The following is a 23951-nucleotide window of genomic DNA, read 5'->3' on the forward strand; positions in this document are numbered from 1 at the left end:
GTGGTGGGTACCCCATCCCTGGCGACATTCAAGATATGGCTGAACCTCAGACCCTGAGCACCCTGATCTAGCTGTAGGTATCCCTGTTCACTGCAAGGGAGTTGGACAAGATGACCTTTAAGGGTCCAAATCAAATGATTCTGTGACAAAATGATTGCTGCTTAGAATAACTGTTCCAAAATCCAGTATAAACAGTCAATTCTAAATATGGTCAAAAATATATCTTTACATGAGAACAGATTATAAAAATGACTTCTAAACTGTGATTTCCTTAACTAGAATATGCACAGTTTGGGGACTGAACACTGAAAGCAGGCTGTTGTTGTTTAAATCGGCTTTGAATACCAGTTCCCATGTCATTTTTTTCAGGGATGGATAACCTTTACATTTTTCTTAGACTGTAGTGTTGATATCAAGATGAGAGAGGGGAGTTCTATTCAGAAATTCTGTTATTTCTCTTTTGTGTAGAGTGCTTGGAGGTAGATTGAATACAAAACAAGATTTGTGTTGCTTCTCTTGTAAAGCTGAGTCTGTGAGGAGGCTCAGTAGAAATTTATTCATTTACTAGTCTTTGCTATCATATCACTTCACAGTGGGGAAAATATCTCCAGTAACCCGCTCGGTTTCATTTGTCATAAACAACTGAAATATTTTGTTTCTGTAGTTAGGTTACTTTTAACGTAGAGTTTGGAGATTTTCTGACTTTTTCAATACAACTCTATTCAAATCTGGAAGAAGCATTTAAAAAATTTTAATTCGGGCAGGAGAGATAATTTCTTCAAACTTGCTCTGATTTAGAATGTTTTATGCATACCTGTGATGGCCACTTAAATAATACAAATTAGTTATCTCCCTCATGGTTATTTCATAAGAAGACTCCTGTAGTCTGGAGGTAATCTTGTAAAGCTTTTTCTAGGTTTCTTCTGTCTGAGTTTTTGTTCTTTTGCATGAGAATCCACTTCCTATACTGTAAAACTGTTCCTTTTTCTTGATAAATGAGAAGCAAATTTCTACTCTGTGTATTTTTCTTTCATTTTCTTTTTATTTTGCATGAACATGGCTTCGCATTTTGTGAGTCTGGCTGGGATGGAGCATGCATTGCATTATGCAGTTCGTCTTCCTTTTGTGTCAATGACCAGTTTGTGTGTTCACACCTTACACATAAACTTATGACTATTTAAAAATGAAAACGTGGGGGGAAAGAAGCAGAGTAGGAACAGAATTTTCAGAAAACAACAATTGGGAAAGTTTAGCTGATGGTACTGAAACTATGATTGGTTTATTTCCCATGAAGTTGTATGTGCCCCTAGGTCCTGTAAGATAGGCTTATAGTCAAGGCTGATGAAAATTTGGGCATAAAAACAAATGTTGTTTTCAATGTGACCTAATGTTATTAGGTGTGATATTGTTGATACTTATCTCTAGAGGAATGTAGATTATGTTTTATAAAGCAGTGCGTTTGGTAGCTTCATTCAGGAAAGCCTGAGGAATAACTTAGATATTTTGATTTCATGGAACCGGTTTCTCCTGTTGTCAATTTGAATATTGAAGGTGCCAGCTTCCACAGGATTAAAATCAGGTTTTATGATGCTGGAATCATCTTCAGTACATTTTATTAAACTGAACAAAATTCTTGTTTGTTATAAAACGGAGTACTGTGAGTTAGGTTAAAGCTAAAAAAAAATAGATATTTAATCATTTAAAGTTCACCCTGTAAAGTGATGTGTTTTTCTGACAGGTGTTCAAAACTAATTGCTGGTCCAGCAATTAAAAAAAAAAAAAAGAATGCAGGAAACTTGTTACGATGATAGTGTTTGTCAATACAGTTTATGCTGTACTTGTGGTACTGTTTAACCAGTTAAGAAGAAAAGGTGCAGTTGAAGATGCATGGGCACCTGAGAACATTGCTGACTGGAATTGTCGATCCTGGAAGTCTCTTATCTCTTCTTTGAAACGACCAGTGTAGTGACCGAATCACAGGGGACCTCACCTGGGCCAGTATCCTCTTGGAAGCAGGGCCTTAGAGTGGGCCATTTAGGGCTCAGTCAAGCTATGTCCTGAATGTTTCCAGTGAGGGAGACTGCTGTTTCTTTAGAACACTGGCCTTTTCCAGTGTTACAGTGTTATCTCTCTGAGCTCGGTTGCCGCTGAAGTCCTGTATACTGTTCTCCACAAAATGCTTCTTTTCCCCACCAAAAGCTCCTCACCCCAGCTCACCTTGGCAGTTCCCCATCCTTGAGCTGCAGAGTCCCAGCACCTTGCTTTGGTTCCCTGTTTTTGGGTGGTCTCACTTGTTTATCAGGACCTGCTCCCCTTGGAATGGGCTCAACTGCCTGCAGGAGAGGGTTGAGGTCCCCCAGCTGCCCTGGGACCCTCTGCCTCTGCCACTTGGTAGCTGGCAACAGGACCTTTCCTGGCACTTCTGCCCAGTGAGCACTGGGAAAACTGATCTCTTCCATCCTGGTTTGTATTCTGTTCCATCTTTGTGCCTCTCAGTACAACATGAGGATTCTACAGCGTTAGCATGTCCCATGTTTTAATATGTCCAGTGAATGTTTAGTATGTCGAGTGTCTTGATAAATGATGTGGTTTTTGATATTCTGTTTGTAAGCAATCAGAAACTTGGAGGACTTTTGAAAACAAAAGTAGTGAGGCAATTAGCTCTGTTTGCTTGAGAGGTAAGCACTTCCTTATGCTTTTGAACATGTCTTTCATTCTTCCCACCACAGTGCTGATTTTGAAATATGCTGGTATATGTTGTCAGAATGGTTGGGTAGAAGAACATTAGGCAGATATTTAAAAGACTGGTCTGGTTACTCAAATATAGCCTAGCAGAGAATTTTACATTGGCAAGTCAAGGTCAGTAAACGTTCACAAGTTGCTGATGTAACAATTTCACACACTTTTAATGCTTTTGCATCTGATATGCAATATACATTAATGTATTTTTTACCTTGCTAAGTTTCTGTTTTTATATAGTTAAGTATCAGCTTATGCTTTTAATATGCAATGTGCTGAAGCGTGTTTTTTCGGAAGTGATGACAAAATATGTCCCTGGTGTTAAATTCACAATTGGAACAATTTGCTGGCAGCGTTACACAAAAGGCTATCTCTTTGTTGTTCCTCATGAGCATGAGTAGCAGGGATTCTTGAAATGTCTTATCTTGTCTAGACATCAAGTCTGCAGCAATATATTAACTAGCCCATTATTATATGTCCAGTTTCTTAAATGTTGCATATGCAAGTTAAAGTGACATGGGTTACCTCTGAAAAATGTTTTTTTTTTTTTCTGCTTTTTTTTTCTTTTTTCTCCTTCTGAAAACAGATTTTACCAAATGAGCCAAGTACCTTCCTTGTTTTTGGCAAACAGTCAAACCTCTCTGTTTCTGAATGAGATTTGACACTCAGATTTCAGTACTTCTATTACCACAGAACTCTGGCACCTAAGAAGGAAGCAGGGGAGTTAGTGCTTTCGTGACTCAAAATGGAATTGCTGCTTACTTCTAGACCTAGTTGACTTGGCACTTTCAAACAGTATTTAAAATGTTCAGTAGAATGAGATTCTTTTATGTTCAAATGTAGATTAATTGCTTGCTTACTTGTCTTCTAAGTTAATATTACTTACTAGCAGCCCTCAGTAATATTGGTGAACTGTTGCTCTTATTGGACAGCCTCCTGCTAGAAGATGCTGAAAATCACAGACTTTCTAAAGCGTGCTGTCACAGGTTACCCTAAAATCTACCGGCACCCATGACAGGGGTATAGACGGCCTGCAGGGCCGCTATCCCAAAAGGAAAAGAAAACAGGGAAAAAGAAAATAAATACAGCGGCAGCGATCTAAAGAGGCACACTATTTTACTAAATACTATATCAGAATACAGAATAACACAATATAATGCAATATAATTGGAATTAAGGCTAACAAATCAAGTAAAATAAGAGAGAGTGAGTCCCAAAACCGAGAGGCCTACTGTAACTCTAGGCGAAACGGCTGGAACGCTTCCACACACTCCCCCATGGCTGGCAGGATCCGAGAGAACGAGTCCAGCACTGAAGTGAGATTATATAGTCCTGGTCAAATGACTGACCGTGGTGCTCCCTGGGACATGTAGTCTTCTTTCTGTGAGCAGCAGATTCGTCCAAATTATCTATGCTTAACATGATGTTATGATGTGGAATACTGATAGCAAAATTACAAAATTGCAAAACCATGACATTCCACCCCTTATTCTACATCATTACATTATGCTTATTACACACACACACACACATATATAGTTGTGAGTAATCAGCAACCTTATTTTCTTAACAACTTATATCTATTTCATGCAAATCCATAAGCTGAAAATAAAACTCCGTAACTTAACACACTATTATTTACTAACTCGAGAAAATGGCAAAACTGCCGGAAAGAGGAACATGATAACGGTGGAGGGAGAAAAAGGGGAAAGGCAGCACTAGTGGGGCCTCCCCCACATCAAGGTGCACTCATCCTTTCCCTAAGCTACAGGGCTGCTGCACGGAGGACTTCTTGGGACTGTCCTCCTCTGTCTCCATCAATCTGGATATCAGGTCAGGAGCCCAGAGCATAAGCAGAGGGGAGAAGCAGACCAGCATCGCTGCTGGTGGTATGGCCATCCTCCAAGTATCTGTTCCCTCCAGTGGAACAGAAACATCAAGGAGAGGCTCATCAAGAAATTCCCCAGCAGGTGATCACAGTATCACAGTATTGTGTGAGTTGGAAGGGACCTTAGAGATCATTGAGTCCAACTCCCGGGATTTGAGCCTTCTGTGTAGCAGAGCGGCACTTCTACCACTTGCGCCACAGCGGGAATTTGAACCCAGGCCTCCGGTGTTGCAAGCGGCACTTCTATCACCGCGCCACCGGGGCACACGATTGTGCCAGCAGCCTCACATCCTGGCCTGGAGAGTTCAGCTCCAAACCCTCGTAGGGGAACAGTGAACTCAGGCCTCGTGGCTGCAGGATGACCCCCCTCACTGCGGGGTGGCACACTTGGCACATCCACACCATCCTCACCATGGGCTTCTGCTTCATGCCCAGGTGACAGGGATAGGAGTGGAACTGCTGGGGCAGTGTCTGGAGTACCATGCCTCCATAGAACTTGCTTCTCCAGCCCTAATATGGTATTTCGGGCGATAGCATGGGGTACTGGTACTGCGTATGTTTCGAGCTACCCAGTGGTTGCCTCCACCATGGTGAGCACATAACGCTTACCATTGCGAGATCATGGCAAGGTGATATAATCAATCTACCATGCCTCCCCATATTTATATTTTTGCCATCGCCCTTCCCCCCAAAAAGTTTTCATCCTCTTGGCTTGTTTAATTATGGCGCATATTTCACAGTCATGAATGACCTGAGCAATAGCATCCATAGTTAAGTCCACCCCTCGGTCTCTGGCCCACTTATATGTTGCATCTCTTGTTTGATGGCCTGAGGTCTCATGGGCCCATCGAGCTAGGAATAATTCAGTCTTGTTCTGCCAGTCCAAGTCTATTTGAGCCACCTCAGTTTTGGCAGCTCGATCAACCTGATGGTTATTTTGATGTTCTTCAGTAGCCTTACTTTTAGGCATGTGAGCATCTACATGGCGCACCTTTACAACAATGTTTCTTATTTGGGCAGCAATGTCTTTCCACAGTTCAGCAGCCCAAATAGGTTTACCTCTTCGTCGTTGCCAGTTGTCTTGTTCCCACTGCTGCAACCACCCCCATAAGGCATTTTCCACCATCCATGAGTCAGTATAAAGATGAAGCATTGGCCACCTCTCCCGTTCAGCCACATCTAAGGCCACCCCTCATGCCGGACAGCCGGGCCTCCAGTGGGCTGGATGGGGGCAGTGCAGTTCTCCTGCCCCATGGCCATAGCGGTGGGCGCCTGCTCAGCCTGGAAGCGCACCAACCCCTTCCAGATATGGAACAGACCCACCGGGAGAGCTGAGACCGGTGACGTCCGCTTGGGGTTGCGCTGCTCCGCTACAGGCTGCCTCGCCTGGGCTCGGGAAGGAGCCTTGCTCTGACCGGAGGTTGTTACACTCAGACTGGAGGGCGTCGTGCTCAGACTGGAGGGCGTTGCGCTTGGACTGGAGAGTGTCACGCTCGGACCGAAGGGCATCTCGCTCAGACCAAAGGGCGTCTCGCTCAGACTGGGGTGTGTCTTGCCTGGACCAGAGGGCATCAAGTTCGGACCGGAGGGTGTCACGCTGATATAGGAGGTCATTTCTCTCAGCTCTGAGACTCTCCATCTCAGTTCTGAGACTCTCCATCTCAGCTTCAGAAACTTTTTCCCTCTCTGCCTTTTCAGCTCTGAGACTCTCTCTCTCAGCTTCAAAATTGAATAAGGCCCAATAGGCATTAGCCAGGCCCCAAATCATTTGTGCCTCCTGAGATCTGCCTGTGCCGCAACATTCCTGCCTCAAATATGCGATCAAGCTCTCAGGATTCTTCAAGTGTTCAGGAGTAAAGCTCCATGACGCTGAAGATGTCTGCCTTTTTAAAGTCTCCTCAAAGCCTCTCCACACTCCCTGCCACTCAGTATTCTCTGGTTCTGGGGAAGACTTCCTCAGAATGTTATAAATCCAGATACTGAGTGAGATTAATAAAATAACCAACAGTATGTTCAGGGAAATTAACAGTGTGGTCAAATGGGCATTCAAAAACTGCATAATGGATTCAGGGAAGGGACAAGGAGCATGCAGTCCCCTGAAAAGCAGTTTTACTAGCAGTTTTAACAGAGCACACATTTTTTTTTCCTCTCTTCAATAACGAGATAGCAGAGCTAAAAGTTTACAAAATATTCTGGGGTATTGGCCGTCCGCCTGGACTTTCAAGGTCAAGCTCCCAGGTGCAGAAACGTAAACTTTAGATAGCTCCTTAACGAAAAAAAAACTCGTAGCTCTGTAAAAGCTAAAGGAACAGCAGGGAAAACAGCAGCTTTTGCAGTTTTTGCCCACTTTTGCCCCTTTTTGCCAAATTTCTTGGCAATCTGCCCGCATTCTCCACCAATTATGTCACAGGTTACCCTAAAATCTACCGGCACCCATGACAGGGGTATAGACGGCCTGCAGGGCCGCTATCCCAAAAGGAAAAGAAAACAGGGAAAAAGAAAATAAATACAGCGGCAGCGATCTAAAGAGGCACACTATTTTACTAAATACTATATCAGAATACAGAATAACACAATATAATGCAATATAATTGGAATTAAGGCTAACAAATCAAGTAAAATAAGAGAGAGTGAGTCCCAAAACCGAGAGGCCTACTGTAACTCTAGGCGAAACGGCTGGAACGCTTCCACACACTCCCCCATGGCTGGCAGGATCCGAGAGAACGAGTCCAGCACTGAAGTGAGATTATATAGTCCTGGTCAAATGACTGACCGTGGTGCTCCCTGGGACATGTAGTCTTCTTTCTGTGAGCAGCAGATTCGTCCAAATTATCTATGCTTAACATGATGTTATGATGTGGAATACTGATAGCAAAATTACAAAATTGCAAAACCATGACACGTGCATTTGCAACCTCATAGATAGGGTGCATGTAAAGTAGGAAGAAACAGTGTATGGTTGGAAATCCAAAGGTTATCCAGATTGTGTTTCCAGATCTGCTGTCTAATTCCTTTTCATTTTTGGGAGAATTACTTACATCTGTGGTCCAAGAGTTGCAGTTCAGTAAAAGAGGTTCTAGCAGCTGTAGTGCATGTAGTTACAGAAAATTATACAGACATTTCTGTCATAAAATGTTTGCTGTTTATGCAATGTGTGAAAGTATTCGTGCCTTCCTCCCAACCCTCCACCCCATCCTGTTCCCACTGCCAGTCTGAGAATGAAGACAATGTAGGGTTGCAGTATCTGATTGGACATCAACAGTGTGCTCTCTTCCTCTGTCCTCTGGTAAATGCTCCAGTTCTGTAAATGTGTACAGGGAATAGCTATTTTCAGGTTAGTTCTTCTAGGAGCAGGATGCTTAAAGTTAGCCTGTGTTTGCATAGCACTTGGAACAAGAGGTTGTTACTTTTCTTACTTCGGAAGAAATGGAGCTGTAAAAATAATTTTACTTTAAATGCTATACTATTGATAGGAAAAAAAATCTTGTGCTCTTGGTGAGGCAGTACTGAACTCATGAGATCACATGGAGCAGGAGAATGAATAAAGCAGAGCTTATTCCATCAGAAACTGGAGGAGGCTGACCCTTAAATAGGTAACAAATGCATGAGAGGCAGAGAGTTCAATGAATGTATGGGTGACATTACCAGGGTGTGAAGGTGAAACAATGTAAATTTGAAGAAGTTTCCAGATCCTGGCCAGAAATAAGCTAATGAGAATCCATGGTAAGTGCATACCAGATTTATCAGTTCTAGGTTTAATACTGAATTTTAGCAGTTACAGTGAAATAAATGAAAAAAAACTGGGGGAATGGGGTTCCAGGAGGTAATGGAGGAAGAAGCATTCAAAGCTGACCTAGGACGTACCTTTTCTTTTGTCTTTAGCTGAGCAAAGAGAACGGGCTACGGTTTCCAGAGATTAGCATGTTGATCTGCCTCTGCTGTTGCTCATTTCAGGCAAAATGATCTAGTTTAGAAAAAATCCCCTAATTAAAATCTGAGTTAAGAGGTGGGTAAGTTAAGTGAAGTTAAGAGGAACTGGAGTAGCTGGAGAACTCATTAAAGGATTAGCTCAGATTATAGATGAGGTCAGGCAGGCTTTGCTTCTGATGGGAGTAGACCAGAAAAGAGTAATAATCCAGATGAGAGTAAAAGATGGAGAAGCTGTATAGATTTTGGTTCCCTCCTAGTTTTTCTATTGTCCTTCAAACTTTGTGTATTTAATAGGAAGAGCTTAATGATGAACTCTTCATCAGTTTAATTTGTTTGGTACTCTACTGTGTGTCATGCTTCATCTAAGCTTACATTAATTTATTTAAATGTAAGGTTTAGTTAAGTGTGCTAATTTATTTTTCCTAATCAGGGAAATTTTTGTCTGTTTTGGGTAGCTTGCCATGGCATCCCAGAAAAGTTGAGCTTTTCTTTTTTTAACGGTAGCATTTGCCAATGGTCTTGTTTCATCCTTCAGTGTCTTACCAGTTTCTCATATGAGTGCTCCTCTCCTTATATAGAGGATGAGTTTGTTGGGTTTTTTTACACATTCTCAGTCACTTTTTCTTCCATATTAATTTTCACTTGCTAAGTTTTCCATGGTTTTTAATATAATTTATTATATTAAATAAGTATAATAAATAATATTATATATTATTTATAATATTTTATTATTATTTTCTTGTAATGGGACGTTTCAATTTTTGAATTTGAGCTGTTTGTTTGAAATCTGTGTTTTCATGTTTATGAGGACTGTGAGATGGAGAATATTTCCAAGCCAAGGTATCTTGGTTGCTATTTTGGTAGTATCATTGATGTAAGGCATTGTAATACTGCAAAAAAATAAGACTGGTTTAAAGCAGGGTACCTGGGGTATCAAAAGGGTTTGAAGACTTTCCTTGTGCTAGAGATACTGTACTTTAGAAGTTGCAGTCCTTCACTTTACAGTTATTTAGTCACATTCTCTTCCATTTCCATGGACATTAATGTGTGATTGGGGTATGCACTGCACTGTTCTTAATTGCAAACTGCTGCATATGCAAAATCAGAGCAACTCACTCATTTCACTTCAGCACCTGCAGGTAAAGTTTAATAAGGAAATGTATTACCACATTTCAGCTCTTTGCCAGCAGCATTATTTCATTGCAAAGCTGATAAAAAGTGCATGTTACTGAAAGTATAGCACTCATAGGGCAATACTTTTAAGAGAATTTAACACCAGAAATGTTGCACACATACAGCAGTAGGGTATTTTCATTCCTAATGACTCAAATACATTAGATAAAATTCACCTTTTACTTTTTGTCATTTGTCCATGGAAGAATTTGAGTTTGGCAGTTTGCCTTATCTTTTTAATGTAACATTTTTTGTCCTCTGCTAAGCGTGTTATTTTGAAGTTGTTAATGCTGGGAACTGCACCTGTTGGCAAGTCTAGTTGTTGATGTAATTTTTGACACAGTGGTGCTTCATTTACATGATCAAACAATGGTGTACATTCAAAGATCCCAAAAAGTGATGTTTGCTTACAGTCTTAAGAGCATTGCTTGTAGGTATTCCTGGTAGATCTCCGGTACACTTAGAGTGAGTGGTACTAGTTAGGTGAAATTGATGGATGTTATAATAATAGAACAACAAAAAGATAAGACTTGTACCAGATTCACTCAGTTCCCAGCTGTTGAAATTTGTAAAAGAAGAGCCACTTTATATTGTCATTATATCTGGTCTGAGGACTTGTCCATTAAAAAGCATTTTTTCAGTCAGCTTCTACCAGTGAATGTTAACTGTAACACCCAATAAACTGGAAAGAAGAAGGTTTAGCGTAAAGAAGGAAGTTTAAACAGAATTGGAAAAGACATTTGAAAGGGAGGAAACCATCCAAAAATATATGAGCCTTGATATGTGTGTGTGTGTGTGTGTGTATAATTAAGAGCTATAATGAGGAAAATGTCAGATGTCAGGGTGCTTGGAAAGATGAACAGAAGTGACACTGGATAACCTTCTGAGAAAGCAAAAGGATTAAAACCAGAAGTGGTGAATAGGCAAAGCCTTAACAAAGGCAGTGGTTTCTTTGGGTTTGAAGGATGCCATTTTTGTGTGTATGGGTTGCTCTTTTCTCTCTTTTTTCTCTCTCTTCCAAATGTGTCTCCAGCATATTCTTGCTTTAACAGAAGAACATGAAGGGACTTTAGAGATGGTTTTAGCACTGTTCTTTATTTTTGAACAGTGAAAGATGAAATGATCTCTTGGTTGTGTCTGTACACTGTGGCATAAAGTTTAGACTTTTTCCTCTCTTATAAAGTTCTTGAGCAAGACATGATTAGAATTTCTGAGGAATTCTTCAGCGCTGCTTCCTGGATCAAAACAGAAAGAGAATATATACAGCTCTAGCTCAAAGAACTACAATCAAGTACCTACTTTCCCTGCTACCTTAATAGTGATTTAAACAGTAGCTGCATCATTTTTCCTGATAAAGTCTGTGTTGTGTTCTGAAAGAGATAAAATGGAGTGTATGGAGAACGGTGTCATAAGGGAAAGGAGATAGTTTCATGAAATCATATGTGATGACAGGAAGGTGGTAACTGAATGAACGTACAAAAAGCCTTGGTAAGTAGCGAATGAAATGCAGGCATAAGGAGGTAGGTGGCAGGAAGGGCTTGATGTTTGGCATAGAAACTGCTTGCTGTCTCTCCTGTGCAGATGAGAGCTTTCAGGAGGCTTCAGAAGGTTGGAAGAGGCAGCCACAGAAGAGTGTGACATAGACAACATGTACATGTGGAAAATCTGCTCAAGTGTGAATCTACTGCTTTGGTTTTTGTGTCTCTTTTGCAGACTGCTGAGCTGATCTTAATTTAGCAGAAGCTTATTTTGTGGATGCCAGCTTTGCTGGTGTATGTAGTTTAATCCTCTAAATCTAATCTGTTTGTAATCTGATCTGTATACAACACTGACATTCCCATGTAAATGTAGGATTGTCTATGTCAAAAACCACCTGGGTGATAGATTGTATTTGTCTCTTGGTTTCAGACTTTCTATTTCTTTTGATACTCTGAATCACACTCCCTATCATGTCCTCTTTCTTCTGGCACTTGCTCCACTGAGCAGATTAAAGTCGTTGTGTTTTAAAAGGCAGGCTGCGCTTTTTTAGTAGGTTGTTCTTCCCTCTGAATATTGGTAATTTGTCATCTATTAATTGGATGGCATTTTGGAAGCAAACAAAACAAACTAGAATTTACAGGCAACGGTTCTGGATTTTTTGTTCAAATTATTTTGAGTGCATACTTTATTTGTTTATATGAGTGAGTATATATATAAAGCTTGGTTTAGAAAGTATTTATGTGCTTTGATCTTAGAAATGTAAGGCAAACTTACAGTTCTTTTTCTATTTGTTTATTTATTTCATAAAACTATTAAGTTGTTTCCAAAGGGTTTTGGAAATAGGAGCTTTCCTAAATGATGTGGAAAAGAAAATCTTTTGTTACACAAATAGTTTATGCATGTGGTTCTTCTGCAAGTCAAGATTATATAAACTAGATTTCTGTCTTGAGGTGTAAATGACTAAAGCGTGTCATCATTTATCACCAACACATGAGTACCAGTTCCTCTGCTTTGTTTGACTCTTGTTTGTGCTGTTGCTGTGACTGTCCTCGGTAATTGTCTGGTCATAGATGCATTTGGACACATAATGTTTAATGGCAAACTTCAAAGACATGGCAGATAAACAGGGCAGGATTCCCTGTGGGACAGAGGTTCTGTGGTTGTAGTATGCTCATTTTACATTGGCACTTTGACTTTTAAAGGCTCACAGAGTTAGCCTGATTCTTAAAAATTACAGAAGTTGAACACTGACAGTATCAAGTGGGTCAGGTTGTTCATGATTCTTTAGCTTCTCATGCTTCTTGAGAAGGGCTATTTATACATTAATTTTCTCAACTGCTGAACTTTGTGCATTGCTCTGAATGACACTAATAACGCTTAATAGATGGGTTAATTGACCTGTTAGCAATCTTTCCCCTTTTCCTGTCCCCTAAATAGCTTAAGTACTTGTTTCATTACAGCATTTTCATTACTGTGTGTACTTCCTTGGCCATAATTACACCTCAGAAGCAGTTCACCGCCTTGGTGTAGAAGATAATTCACATATTAACTTTTTGAGTCACATGCTCCTTAAATAGAAAGTTTCCATGTAAGCGTGTTAAGCATAGGACTGGAATAGAGTAGGCCTTGCTGACACAAATTTTTCATCGATCATCTACAACTGGAAATATGCTCATTTTATTACTTTTAAAATTATTATTATTTAGCTTCATGGGAAAACTAGCTTGTGCAATCACACAGTATCTGTGCTTTGTATCTTTTGCATCTATTCTCAAGTTTCAATTAAATTCAGTTTAGGCACAAACGAAGATTAATAGTTACAAGAGTTATGCAGGTAAACAGTAGAGAAGACTGTCTGAGTTTCAGTGGAGAAAGACCACAATATGGTCGCATTTCGTGATGAGGCATAAGAGCATCCTCTTAAGCAAGTGCTGCAGTTGCTGTGTTTGTCTTTTTGTTTGCTTGTTTCTTAAAAAATTAAAAAAATTAAATGCAGTCTCCTTGGAACCTGAGTCTAGATTACTTTGGCTGATGGGACATGCTCACTCACAGCTTTCCCAGCAAAGGGATGGAGACCATACATTTGCCAGCTTTTGGCAACGAGTGGTGCACCACCCCAAACAAAAATGTAGCTTTTTCACACAGTTGAAAAGAGAGAAACCAGTGTAGGATGATGTGCGAATGTAAATGTAGGAATCTTAATGTCAAAATTATTTATTTATTGAGAGAGGTGGACTGTGCCAAAAGGGTGATGGAAGGAGAACTGGACGCAAGAAGGGAACCTGAAGGTGTGAGGAAAAGGATGCTGAGGAAGAGGTGAAATGAAACTATGTGTAACTGAGCAGTGATGTGACCTCTGAATTGGAGGGTGGAGGCAAACTGGAAGAGATGAAAGGATTTGTGGTGACAGGAGAGGGCTGGCAATTGAGAGTGTGGAAAGCAACGAACAAGGGTGGGACTGGACTTGCATTTGAAAAAAAACATTTGTGCCAAGATCAAGAACTGCAGCCAACAGGGTGGGGAAGAGAAAATGATGAGGAACAAGAGGAACTTGGGTGGAGATGGTATTAATTCTGCAGGAGGAGCTCTGGAGCCTATGGGTAAATGCAGTGGAGTTTCTCCTTGTCTGGAGGGTGGAGATAAAACATCACGCAAGAAAACTCGTTGCTATTTCTAGTAGCAAAAACAAATGGGGAGCAGTCAGGTGCTACCTGCTTGGTGTCTTCCCCTCTGTATACCTTTGGGGCATCTGCTGGAAGGAAAAATGGAGTCATGAGGCAGGAAATGCACTGTTTCAGCACTGAACACCTGAAATTGCATGCTGAACAATTAGAAATGCATGTTATGCTATAGTTTGTTCTACTCTTTGGTTTGTCTTAATGTATGTCTGTTCAGTTAAAAATCAAAATGTTATGAGTGTTTTAACGTAAAATTGTTTTGAATGAAGTTACTGGTCTCTTTGCACAACTGGATGTCTAGTTATAGCTTAAAACTGTCCTGATTCATTTTAAAATACTTTTCTTTGTTATTCCTCACGTTTATAATTAGGTATAACTACAATTTGCTGTACAGTTTCCCTTTTTCTTAGTTCACTGTTAGAAGATGTTTTCTTGCAAGAATGTTTTCTCTCAAATCAGAAGCAAAGATAAACTCCAAGATTCTGTTTCCTGTTTCACTGAAGTCAGTTAATGTGTTTTCCTTTGAGTTTCTAGTAACAGGATACCTTACATGTTTTACTCCAAGCTGTGGGAAGCTCTCTGACTCACCCTTGATATGGTTTAGGCTGTTGGCTTCTTGTACCCATTTATGAGTTATATGTGCTTCTAGTAATGCAGTAAAATGTTTCAGAATACATAAAATGAAACTATTGGTCTTGCTATTCTTGCAGTCTGCTCTTGGATCGACAATTGCATCCGCATTCCAAATGCAACACAATCTGTACACTAGTGAATATATAGTGAAATGGTTGTTGTATTGAGTCATTAACATATTTAATCCAAATGTGATTAATCTGAAATTGCAAATTTATATGCAAATTGATAAAACAGACTTTTAAAATTATTATTAAAAAAAAAAAGCAAAGTATGCATTGTGGGTATGAATTTTACACGTAATTTGTTGGCCGATATATTGTCTTTCATGACCCAGAAAGTTCACCAAAGGGACTCTGTTTTAAGAGTGTTCCTTTCTATTTTAGTCGAGGTGGGCTTTTTGCTACCAAGAAAAGCACGTTTCATCATAGTGGTTTGGCTCTCAAGCATTTTAGTCTGTCTGGGTGTTACTCATGTCCTGGTAAGCAGCTCAGAGAAATGGTTCTGAATAGAAGTGTTTCATCTACTGTGAATGTTATTCCTTCTTTGTATATCTATATCAATGTAAATACACTTTTATTGATAGAAGAAGCATAATTTTTGCATGTGGGTATTTTTAACAGTGCCAGTGAAAATGGAAGGTAACTCCTGTGCTGTATATTGAGGACTTCCCAAGTGTGTTGCGTGGTTTGCAGCATTATCCTCTTTCCTTACTCTGTTGACCATTTAATTTACTTTTGTGAATCATGGCATTCATCGTAAAAATGTTTGTTTCTACTTTAGGGAAAAGCAGGTTTTGATCACTTACAACTCATCTGTTAAAGTGATATTGGGTATATTTCAAAGTCTGGTGTCTCAGTAGTAAGATGGCTGCACTCTTGGCTGGGTAAGGAGCTGGCTGGAGGGCCGGGCTCAGAGAGTGGTGGTAAATGGAGATAAATCCAGCTGGTCATGAGTGGTGTTCCCCAGGGGTCGGTGCTGGGGCCTGTCCTCTTCAATATCTTTATTGATGACCTGGATGAGGGCATTGAGTGCACCCTTAGTAAGTTCGCAGATGACACCAAATTGGCTGGGAGTGTGGATCTGTCTGGGTTTAGCAAGGCCCTACAGAGGGATCTGGATAGGCTGGAGAGCTGGGCTGAAGCCAATGGGATGAGGTTCAACAAGACCAAATGCCGGGTTGTGCACTTCGGCCACAACAACCCCAGTCGATGCTACAGGCTTGGGGTGGAGTGGCTGGAAGACTGCATAGAGGAAATGGACCTGGGGGTATTGATTGATGTTTGGCTGAACATGAGCCGACAGTGTGCCCGGGTGGCCAAGAAGGCCAATGGCATCCTGGCTTGTGTCAAAAACAGTGTAGCCAGCAGGAGCAGAGAGATGATTTTTCCCTTGTACTCAGCACTGGTGAGGCCACATCTCGAGTACTGTGTCCAGTTTTGGGCCCCTCACTGCAAGAAAGACATCGTGGCCCTGGAACATGTTCAGAGGAGGACTACGAAGCTGGTGAGGGTTCTGGAACACAGGCCATACAAGGAGAGGCTGAAGGAGCTGGGAATGTTCAGCCTGGAGAAGAGGAGGCTCAGAGAAGACCTCATTGCTCTCTATAACTTCCTGAAGAGAGGTTGTAGTGAGCTGGGGGTCAGCCTCTTTTCTCGTGTCATTAGTGATAGGACCAGAGGGAATGGTTTCAAGATACAGCAGGGGAGATTCAGGCTGGATATTAGGAAGTATTACTTCTCAGAAAGGGTAGTCAGGCACTGGAATGGACTGCCAGGGAGGTGGTGGAGTCACCAACCCTGGGGGTGTCAAGGAAAGACTGGATGTTGTGTTGAAGAACATGGTTTAGTTGGAGCTATTAGGAATAGGTGAACGGTTGGACTGGATGATCTTTTAGGTCTTTTCCAACCTTGGTGATTCTATGATTCTATGATTCTATGTTTTTATCTCGCTTGAGTTTATCTCCCATCTGCTGTTTGACCAAGTTTGCTGTACTGCAAGACCAAGTATTCTTGAAAAATAGGATAATATATTGCTGAAGCACTAATAGTAAGATATGCATAAGTTTGTTAGAGATGATGACACGTTGTGTTTCAGCTGAGTTATTAAAAGAGGCATGGTCATAACTTGATAACTGTGTCTTAATACTCATTGTCTTGTCAGGTGAATTTTATGACTATGAGAGTGCAAGCTTTCACTGGTACATTTGCATTTCATTTCCGTGTAAGTTGCTCAGTGTAGGTATAACTTGTAAGTAGCTTTTTCTGTACTTCTTAGTGCTACTGTCTTATAACTTTAAAATGGAAGCTCTGAAAGAATGAATGCATTTGTAGGTAGGTATACAGGGTGCAGTGTTTGTATCTTCTTTTTAAATAAATGTTCTGTTTAGTTATGAAACGTACCTTTTATGTTTTCATATTTGGTAGAAATTCATGACACATAAACTCTGAAATAGTTGTTTTTATGTCATAAGGTAACACAAAGATGGTCACATATTCTGCTTGATGCAAAATATTTTTCAAGGAGTTTCTGAATTTAAGTAATTAGGTTATATTATATGAGGGCTGGAATGACATCATGCCAGAGGAGGGAGTGGAGAAGACTTGGGTAGCAGTGTGGTTGCAGAAGCAAGGGCAGTAAGAGTTATTGCTTTATTAAGTATGTATGGACCATCTGCAAGGTCTTTGGACAAGGAGTAATGTCTGTAATTATGTTTGCTGAGCAGCAAAGCACTGAGAAGGGCAAAGAGAAGAGGTGAACAGATGAAGGAGGGTAATGCTAAACTGAAGTAAGATGGAGTGAAACAGTGGATCATATTAAAACTGAGCAACAGGCCAAGTTACTGGTTTCAGTGCATTGCAAGCTAATGAATGCGAAGTGATGGTCATACTTTTTCTATTAAGAATGTAAGCTGCTGACTTACCCTACAGAAAGCAACTGTTGGTTTTTTGTTTTTGTTTTTTTTTACTTTTAGAAGAAAAAGTTTCTGTTATCATCCTACACAGTTCATGGTCCTCTTTAAGTAAATAAATAAAAGTAATCCTTTGTTTAGCGTGTAAATCAATTCTTTGTGGATGCTAATGTTTGAAATAACAAAATGTCTGGACTTGAAAATAGAAAGTTTGCAATGTTTATACCTTCATGTGATTTTAAAAAACAAAAAGCCTGCTGGAATTTCTAAATGAAATGAGAGAATGTCATTCATTTTCATTTCATTTTTAATTGATTTTGACTTGGTCTGTTCCAGTTGATTAAATTTTTTCCTTGTTTAATTCTGTTTCCAGGCACTGTTGGTTCAGCCAGATCTTGACTGACATGAATTGTTTTTGTTTAAGGAAAAAAGCAAAAAAAAAAGTTCTGGAAAGCTGCACGAAGTGAGGAATGCCTTATTTTTCAGGATATGTTTGTACGAGTAACCCCTGTCTAGTCTGTATCTCTGAGAGCACGTGGTAATCTTTTATGAAGTAAGGTTAAAAGGTAAATGGCGTGGTACTGTTTCTTTTGGCTATTGCATTCAAGTGTTTGACCTTTAGAAGCCTATTTTTATCTCAGGCAGTAAACTATTTAGCTCTGCTTATCAAAAGAGACTTCACCGCTCTCTTTCCATGCTGTTCTTATCCAAAACACGCTGTATCAATTTAGCATCAGCAGACTTTATCTGCAACAGCTATTATTCTGCTTAAAGATGCAGCATAAATTGTTTATTTATATTGCATTGGTAAGTTTAGTCAGTGAATGCTTTCATGTATAGTTCTGTGGTTTCCAGGGTCGTTGACTAGTTTAGATCTTTTGTATTACCCCTTTATTACAGTGAATAATGTAACATTCCTGAACCCCAAATACTGTTTTTAATGACCTGAAATCTGTAGAAATATAGTGATTATAAAACATGAAATATAGAAGCGGATTTAAATCTGTCAGAGTAGGAATAAGTGCAAAACCAGTCTGTTAAAAATTTAAAGCAGTTTTTCAGCAGACTGGTGAATTATTTAACTGGCAGAAATTGATCACTAAAACATTGTATCACTACAACTGCCAAGCATTCTCATTGCTTTGCTGAAAGCAAGCGGAAATCAGCTTTGCAAGGAAGAAAAGTATAAAACCATATAGATATGAACAGTGTTGTGGTACTGTTAAATACTATTGTGACACTTTGTTCTTTTTTATTTTTTCTAAGAGATTTTAAATATTTCCTCGGATTGATATGGCAAAGTAAGTCTATTTGCAGTTATAAGCAGATTTCCTAATTATTTGAGGATATCTTCAAATCATCAAGGTGCTGATGGTAATGTCAAATATTACCTAGTGTTTAGTTGAAGGGCCAGTCCCATCCCTTCAGCTGTCTGTGTGATATGCCCAAGTTCTGTGTGTCGGGGTATTGGCCAGAGGCAGAACTTGCTGCATCTCTCAGGTGAGCTCAATTCATAATGCTGCTAAAGCTACTCAGCAAATCTCTTTTGCCCACATGAAGTCAACTGGGTTTCTGGGCAGCAAATGATTTTAGTCTTAATTTTTGCATTGTTTTAATCAGTAAATGATATGATGCTTTACTGGTATTACTCACAAACTTGTTTTATGATAAGAATAAATAAGGTATTTTGTGAGATAAATCCAAGAGGACTGAGTCTAGAGCTCTAATATCCTTGTGTAAGGTTTGTCTCTAGGATTGGTTGATGTAGTGAATTTGTTGCATCGTGCTATTTTCATAATTTACAGATGTCAGGGATCACAGGAAGCTGCTGGAAGCTTTGTGGTAAATACAGAGCTGACACTCTCAATACTCTCCCACTTCCCCCAGAAAAGAAGTATTTGATCCCAGTTTTCCTCTATAGGTTATAATGTTTTTCATAACAACTGACTGAAACCAGACTCAAAGCTTTTCAGTGGGTGCCAGAATCTGAAGACAGGCGAACACTTCAAATAGTTACGAGTGTGTTCACATACCTTGCCAAGTTCGTTCCAGATCTGTCCTCTGTCAGTTCACCCCGTTAGATGACTTCTGGAAAATGTTCGGTGTCACTGCTCTGAGCGGTGTAGACATTCCTTTAATGAGTTTGATAGGTAGCAGTTCCTGTGCTGAAATGCTGCAGTGCTGCTTAACTATCTCATTAATGAAGGCATGAAATGAGGAAATAGGAAGCCAACGTTCTTGGTTTCAGAAGATCTTCTAAAATACTTGTTTATGCAATGTGCTTGTTTTTCACGTGGAAAAGTAGTTTGCAAGATAAAATTAAGCGATTCCCAAGGTATTTGAACCACATAATTGCTGTGATACTTCAGTATTTCTTATGAGCTACGCTCTGAATATATCCAGTAACTAATTCCAGTGCTCTGGGATACAGTCAGCTGTGTATCCTCTAAGTAAATGCAGAACTCGTATTGCATTCTCTTGGACCACAATTGGTGATCACTGCCCTAAGGCATATGATTTACTAACCATAAAAGACAAGCTCTGTTCCTTGTGGCTTTTGCTTTAGGGAGAGACATGTTTTCAGTTTTTACCCATTTTTGGCTCAGATTTCAACTTCAAAATTGAAGTAGCTAGAATTGTGGGAACAGGTTCAGGAGGAGGGATAAGTGTGAGTGTAAAACACTAAATAAAAATATAGAAGAAGTGAATGTGTTTGCAAAAAGAAATGAGGCTGCATCATATATTCTCTCTGATCTTTCCCCTACCCCCAACATTACGAGTTATGTTAGCTTTATGTTCCATTTCTTAAGGTATTTGGTGTTTGACTGAAGATTCACACTAAGATGTGCAGTCATTTAAGCACAGATCCTGTCTGCTTTGCTTGTCTAGGCAGCAGTTCTGTGAGAGGTCCTAGCTGAACTCAAAGACACTGGATGTTTAGCCTCACTAGTATAAGGCTGAATGTCTTGTCTAGGTGTCATCTACAGCTGCTCATTACCCTCTGACCCCAAAGAAGTGATTCCTCCCCACAGCCCAACTGATGTGTTGCACATGACCTAATCAGGCTGACTTTGCCTAAGACCAAATTTTAAGGGTGGTCCTATATAATGCTGGCTCGCAAATAAGAGAGGTGATGATTTCTGGCATGCAGATAGTGACAGGTGGCAAAGGGGAATGGTCTTTTCAGCTGTCACAGCTGTGTATGGGAAAAGATACCTATCCACGTGCTTGGAGAAAATTATGGAAGACTTCAAAAATGTGGCCTTAATTTATTTTTTCTTAATTTTATATTCAAAGTTAGTACGTGGGTAAAGGATGAGACCATGTAGGTCCGTTACTGAAGCACTAGTAAAACTGATTTGTGAGGCTAGTATAATGTGTGAAGTAATTCTAAACTCTCAGAAACCTTAAGGTTTAACATAAACTAAGTAATAAAATGTCGGTAATCTAAGTAATTGTTTTTCTTCTTGCAGCTGTTGCTTTTCCCTTCTGAAGAAGTTGTCCATTATATACAGTCCTTTATTGACTTCATGTAGTAATCTCTTTATGCAGTGTGCGTGATTAAAAAATCCAGCCTTTGGCTGCTCCAGTGTTTTTTTATTGTTTGTTTGTTTATTTGGAGGCTACTCTTAGGCTTTGATGATGAGAATGCCTTCTCATTTTGAGGCTGGTTTGAAGTCGCTGTTTTTTTACCTTTGAGTTCTCAGCAACAACGCAGTTGCCAGTTAACCATGCAGCTAATCTACTAGTTGTTCATAACTGGAAAAAGAAGGTGCGTATCTTTTTCCTTTCTTACCGTTCTTTTACACTGTGTTAGTGAAGTAAATGCAGGTGATCCACACTCCAGGATAAAATTCCCTCTTTCCCATTGACAAAAATAAACCTTTTTCATGCTGAATGAGGAATCTGAGAATATTTACAGCAGAGGATATTTATTGGAATTGAAAGCATGTAGAGTATTCTTGAGGAAAACCTCAGGCCGCTTTTGGCTCTAGTCTTATGCACTGATGTTGATTTTGAGTGCAACACAGTGCATGTATGTGGATTTCAAACTTCTGTACTTTCTCTGTAAAAATGGTGGTGTGCTTTTATGATGATGAGTGGTTTCTCATGTCATTATTGCCAATAATATGCAGCCCATCCTGATGAAGCTTAAATGAATATTGCTTTCTTTTATGGTCAGTGGATGTAGCTGAAAGCTATTAAAGAAGTTGGAATGAGAGAATTAACGCAGACAAACAATCTTCTGCAGATAAACTTCACCCTTCCTGTTTTGAATACAGCAATAGGTTTACCGTGAAACAAATTTAGGAAATAGCTTCCATCAATTCCATGTTTTATAAATAAAAAGTTGCAGGGCGAGGTCCTTCCTTTGGCATAAAGCTGATTATTTCCTGCTTAATCCCAAACTCAGGCATTTTAAGTCATGTGATTTTTCTTTTTTTTTTTTTTTCTTTTAGCATCCATCAGGGAGAAGAGCCTTTGGATTTTGTTTAGTTTATGGTCCCATGAAGGTGCAATATCTGGATTTTTAGATCATTATAGAGCAAAAGAAAATTAATAGCAACATAAATTGTTACTCTGAGAGACTTTTTGGACTTACACAGTGTTTTGTTGCTGATAGTTCTTGAACATGTATCTGGGTATTCTTAAATGTGAGCTGGAAAGGTATCGTTGATGGGTCTGTAAGAGATAATCGCTACATCTGGAGTAGTATAGACAGTGAAGAATTGTAGTTGCTGTGGTCTGTTTGAATTTGGATTTATAATCTGCTTGCAGAAGGTACACGGTTTCTGAGGAGAGTATGTGAGAGGTAGAACTTTAATACTGCTGTTTTTGCCAATGGAACACACAAGTTAGTATATGAAGTAACACTACCCTTGTCCAACACATCTGTTGTAAAGAAGCCAATGAAATCTAGGCCACACACAAGCTGGTCTCCAAGGGCCTGTAGTTGGTGTTAGAATGCTGTTATTATGTGGTCTGATTGGTTTAGTAAAGAATTATCTCCAGTAAAACCATGTAACATAATAGTCCTTGCCCTCCCACATGGGAGCTGCTTTTGCCTGGCTGACCAAGGCATTTCTGGAAGAAGTAATAATGCACTCGCTATTGCCAAAATGTAGCACTAAATGAAATGTATTGCTGTGCACACTTCTTTTTATATATCAATTCTTATTCATTTAAACATTCACTTAAAATCCTCCACTGTAGCATTAAACATTATTAAACTACGTATATGGATTTCTTAGCAGTATATTTTAAGCAAGCTTTTTGCTTCTTATTGAACTAATCTGTAATGATTTTAGAGCAGTGGAGAAGTATTCAAAAAGTGTAAGCTTTCATAACTAAACTTCTGTTGCTGAACCTTTCCAGATACTAATTTTATGGCTGAGAAATACAAGTCATGGCAGTTTAAATTTAACCTTACAGTGCGCTGGATATAACATATGTGATGATATGCTTTCTCTGTTCTCTTCTACTTAAAAGAGAGTTGAGACAGTTCCATAGTTCATGTGAACTGGTGTCACATGAACTGGCAGTTAGCTTTTGCAAGGGTTGTGCAGACCTATATATCCCTGATGTACAGATTTGTCCTTGCTGTGTACCTCTAGCTGCAAATGCTTGGTGAGGACTTGTCTTTTATTTGCTTTTCATGCTTTGCCTCTATTTATGTGTCATACAAAAATGGTGTATTCCGCCTTTAAATCATTTCATAAGTACTGAGTACATGCACAAGACAGTGATTTATTTTTTTACATGTTTGGATAGTGAAAGGAAAAAGAAGAAAGTTGAGGAGTTATGGCTGTCCTCTGCAGTGGTCATAATTAGGAGCTCTGTTGCTCAGAGGCAGAATCCTGCACGAAGTTGCAGGAAGAAGGGGTGATTGCTGCAGATAGGATCATGGTGAAGATGCTCCTTCAGCTGCTGCCTGCTGGAGCCAGACATGTGCCTCTTATAGTGAGCTCCACCCTGTGCAAACCTTGTGGCTTCACTATCATTGCAGAGGTGTCACCAGGACGTGCTTTGAAGCAAAGGAGTGTCCAGATGATGTCTTGAGCTTAAACTGGGAGCAATGGTGTCAGTGAAGTCAACCATCCAGTCTGCATGTTTTCTTACCAGTAAATGGAGAAGACCAGAGCTGGATCTCAGGGCCTAAACCATCTGTTCAGGGCTTTCGGGCTAAAAATGTGTGTAAGCTCAGCAGGCAGATTGTTGCTGTAGACACACACAAAACACGATTTTGTAGGTGATTTTTCATCTCTTCGTGGTAGAGTTTTCCTTTAAAGTGGAGCAGGAAGCTTCGATTGTGTGGTTTTGGTGAAAGCAAAGTCAGAATCAGAATTCAGGCTTCTAAAATGATGGCTTTGTCGGCATTTATCCCACATGAGGGACTTACAGCAGACTTTTCAATCAGGTATTTAAATGCCAAAATGTGTTTTAACATTTCTGAAAGCTGAGTAAATCTATTAAAGAAAACAATAGAAATGTTCAATGGGAAGAGAGGCAGAATTGCATT

General features: G+C 39.8%; 1 protein-coding gene across 4 annotated transcripts in view; it reads left to right on the forward strand.

The window, feature by feature from the left end:
- PPHLN1 (periphilin 1) overlaps positions 1–23951 on the forward strand; it is a 76607-nt gene that overhangs the window by 44421 nt on the left and 8235 nt on the right. The gene's annotated exons all lie outside the window — the stretch shown is intronic.

The sequence above is a fragment of the Excalfactoria chinensis genome, chromosome 1 (assembly GCF_039878825.1).
Source record: "Excalfactoria chinensis isolate bCotChi1 chromosome 1, bCotChi1.hap2, whole genome shotgun sequence".
NCBI lineage: Eukaryota > Metazoa > Chordata > Aves > Galliformes > Phasianidae > Excalfactoria > Excalfactoria chinensis.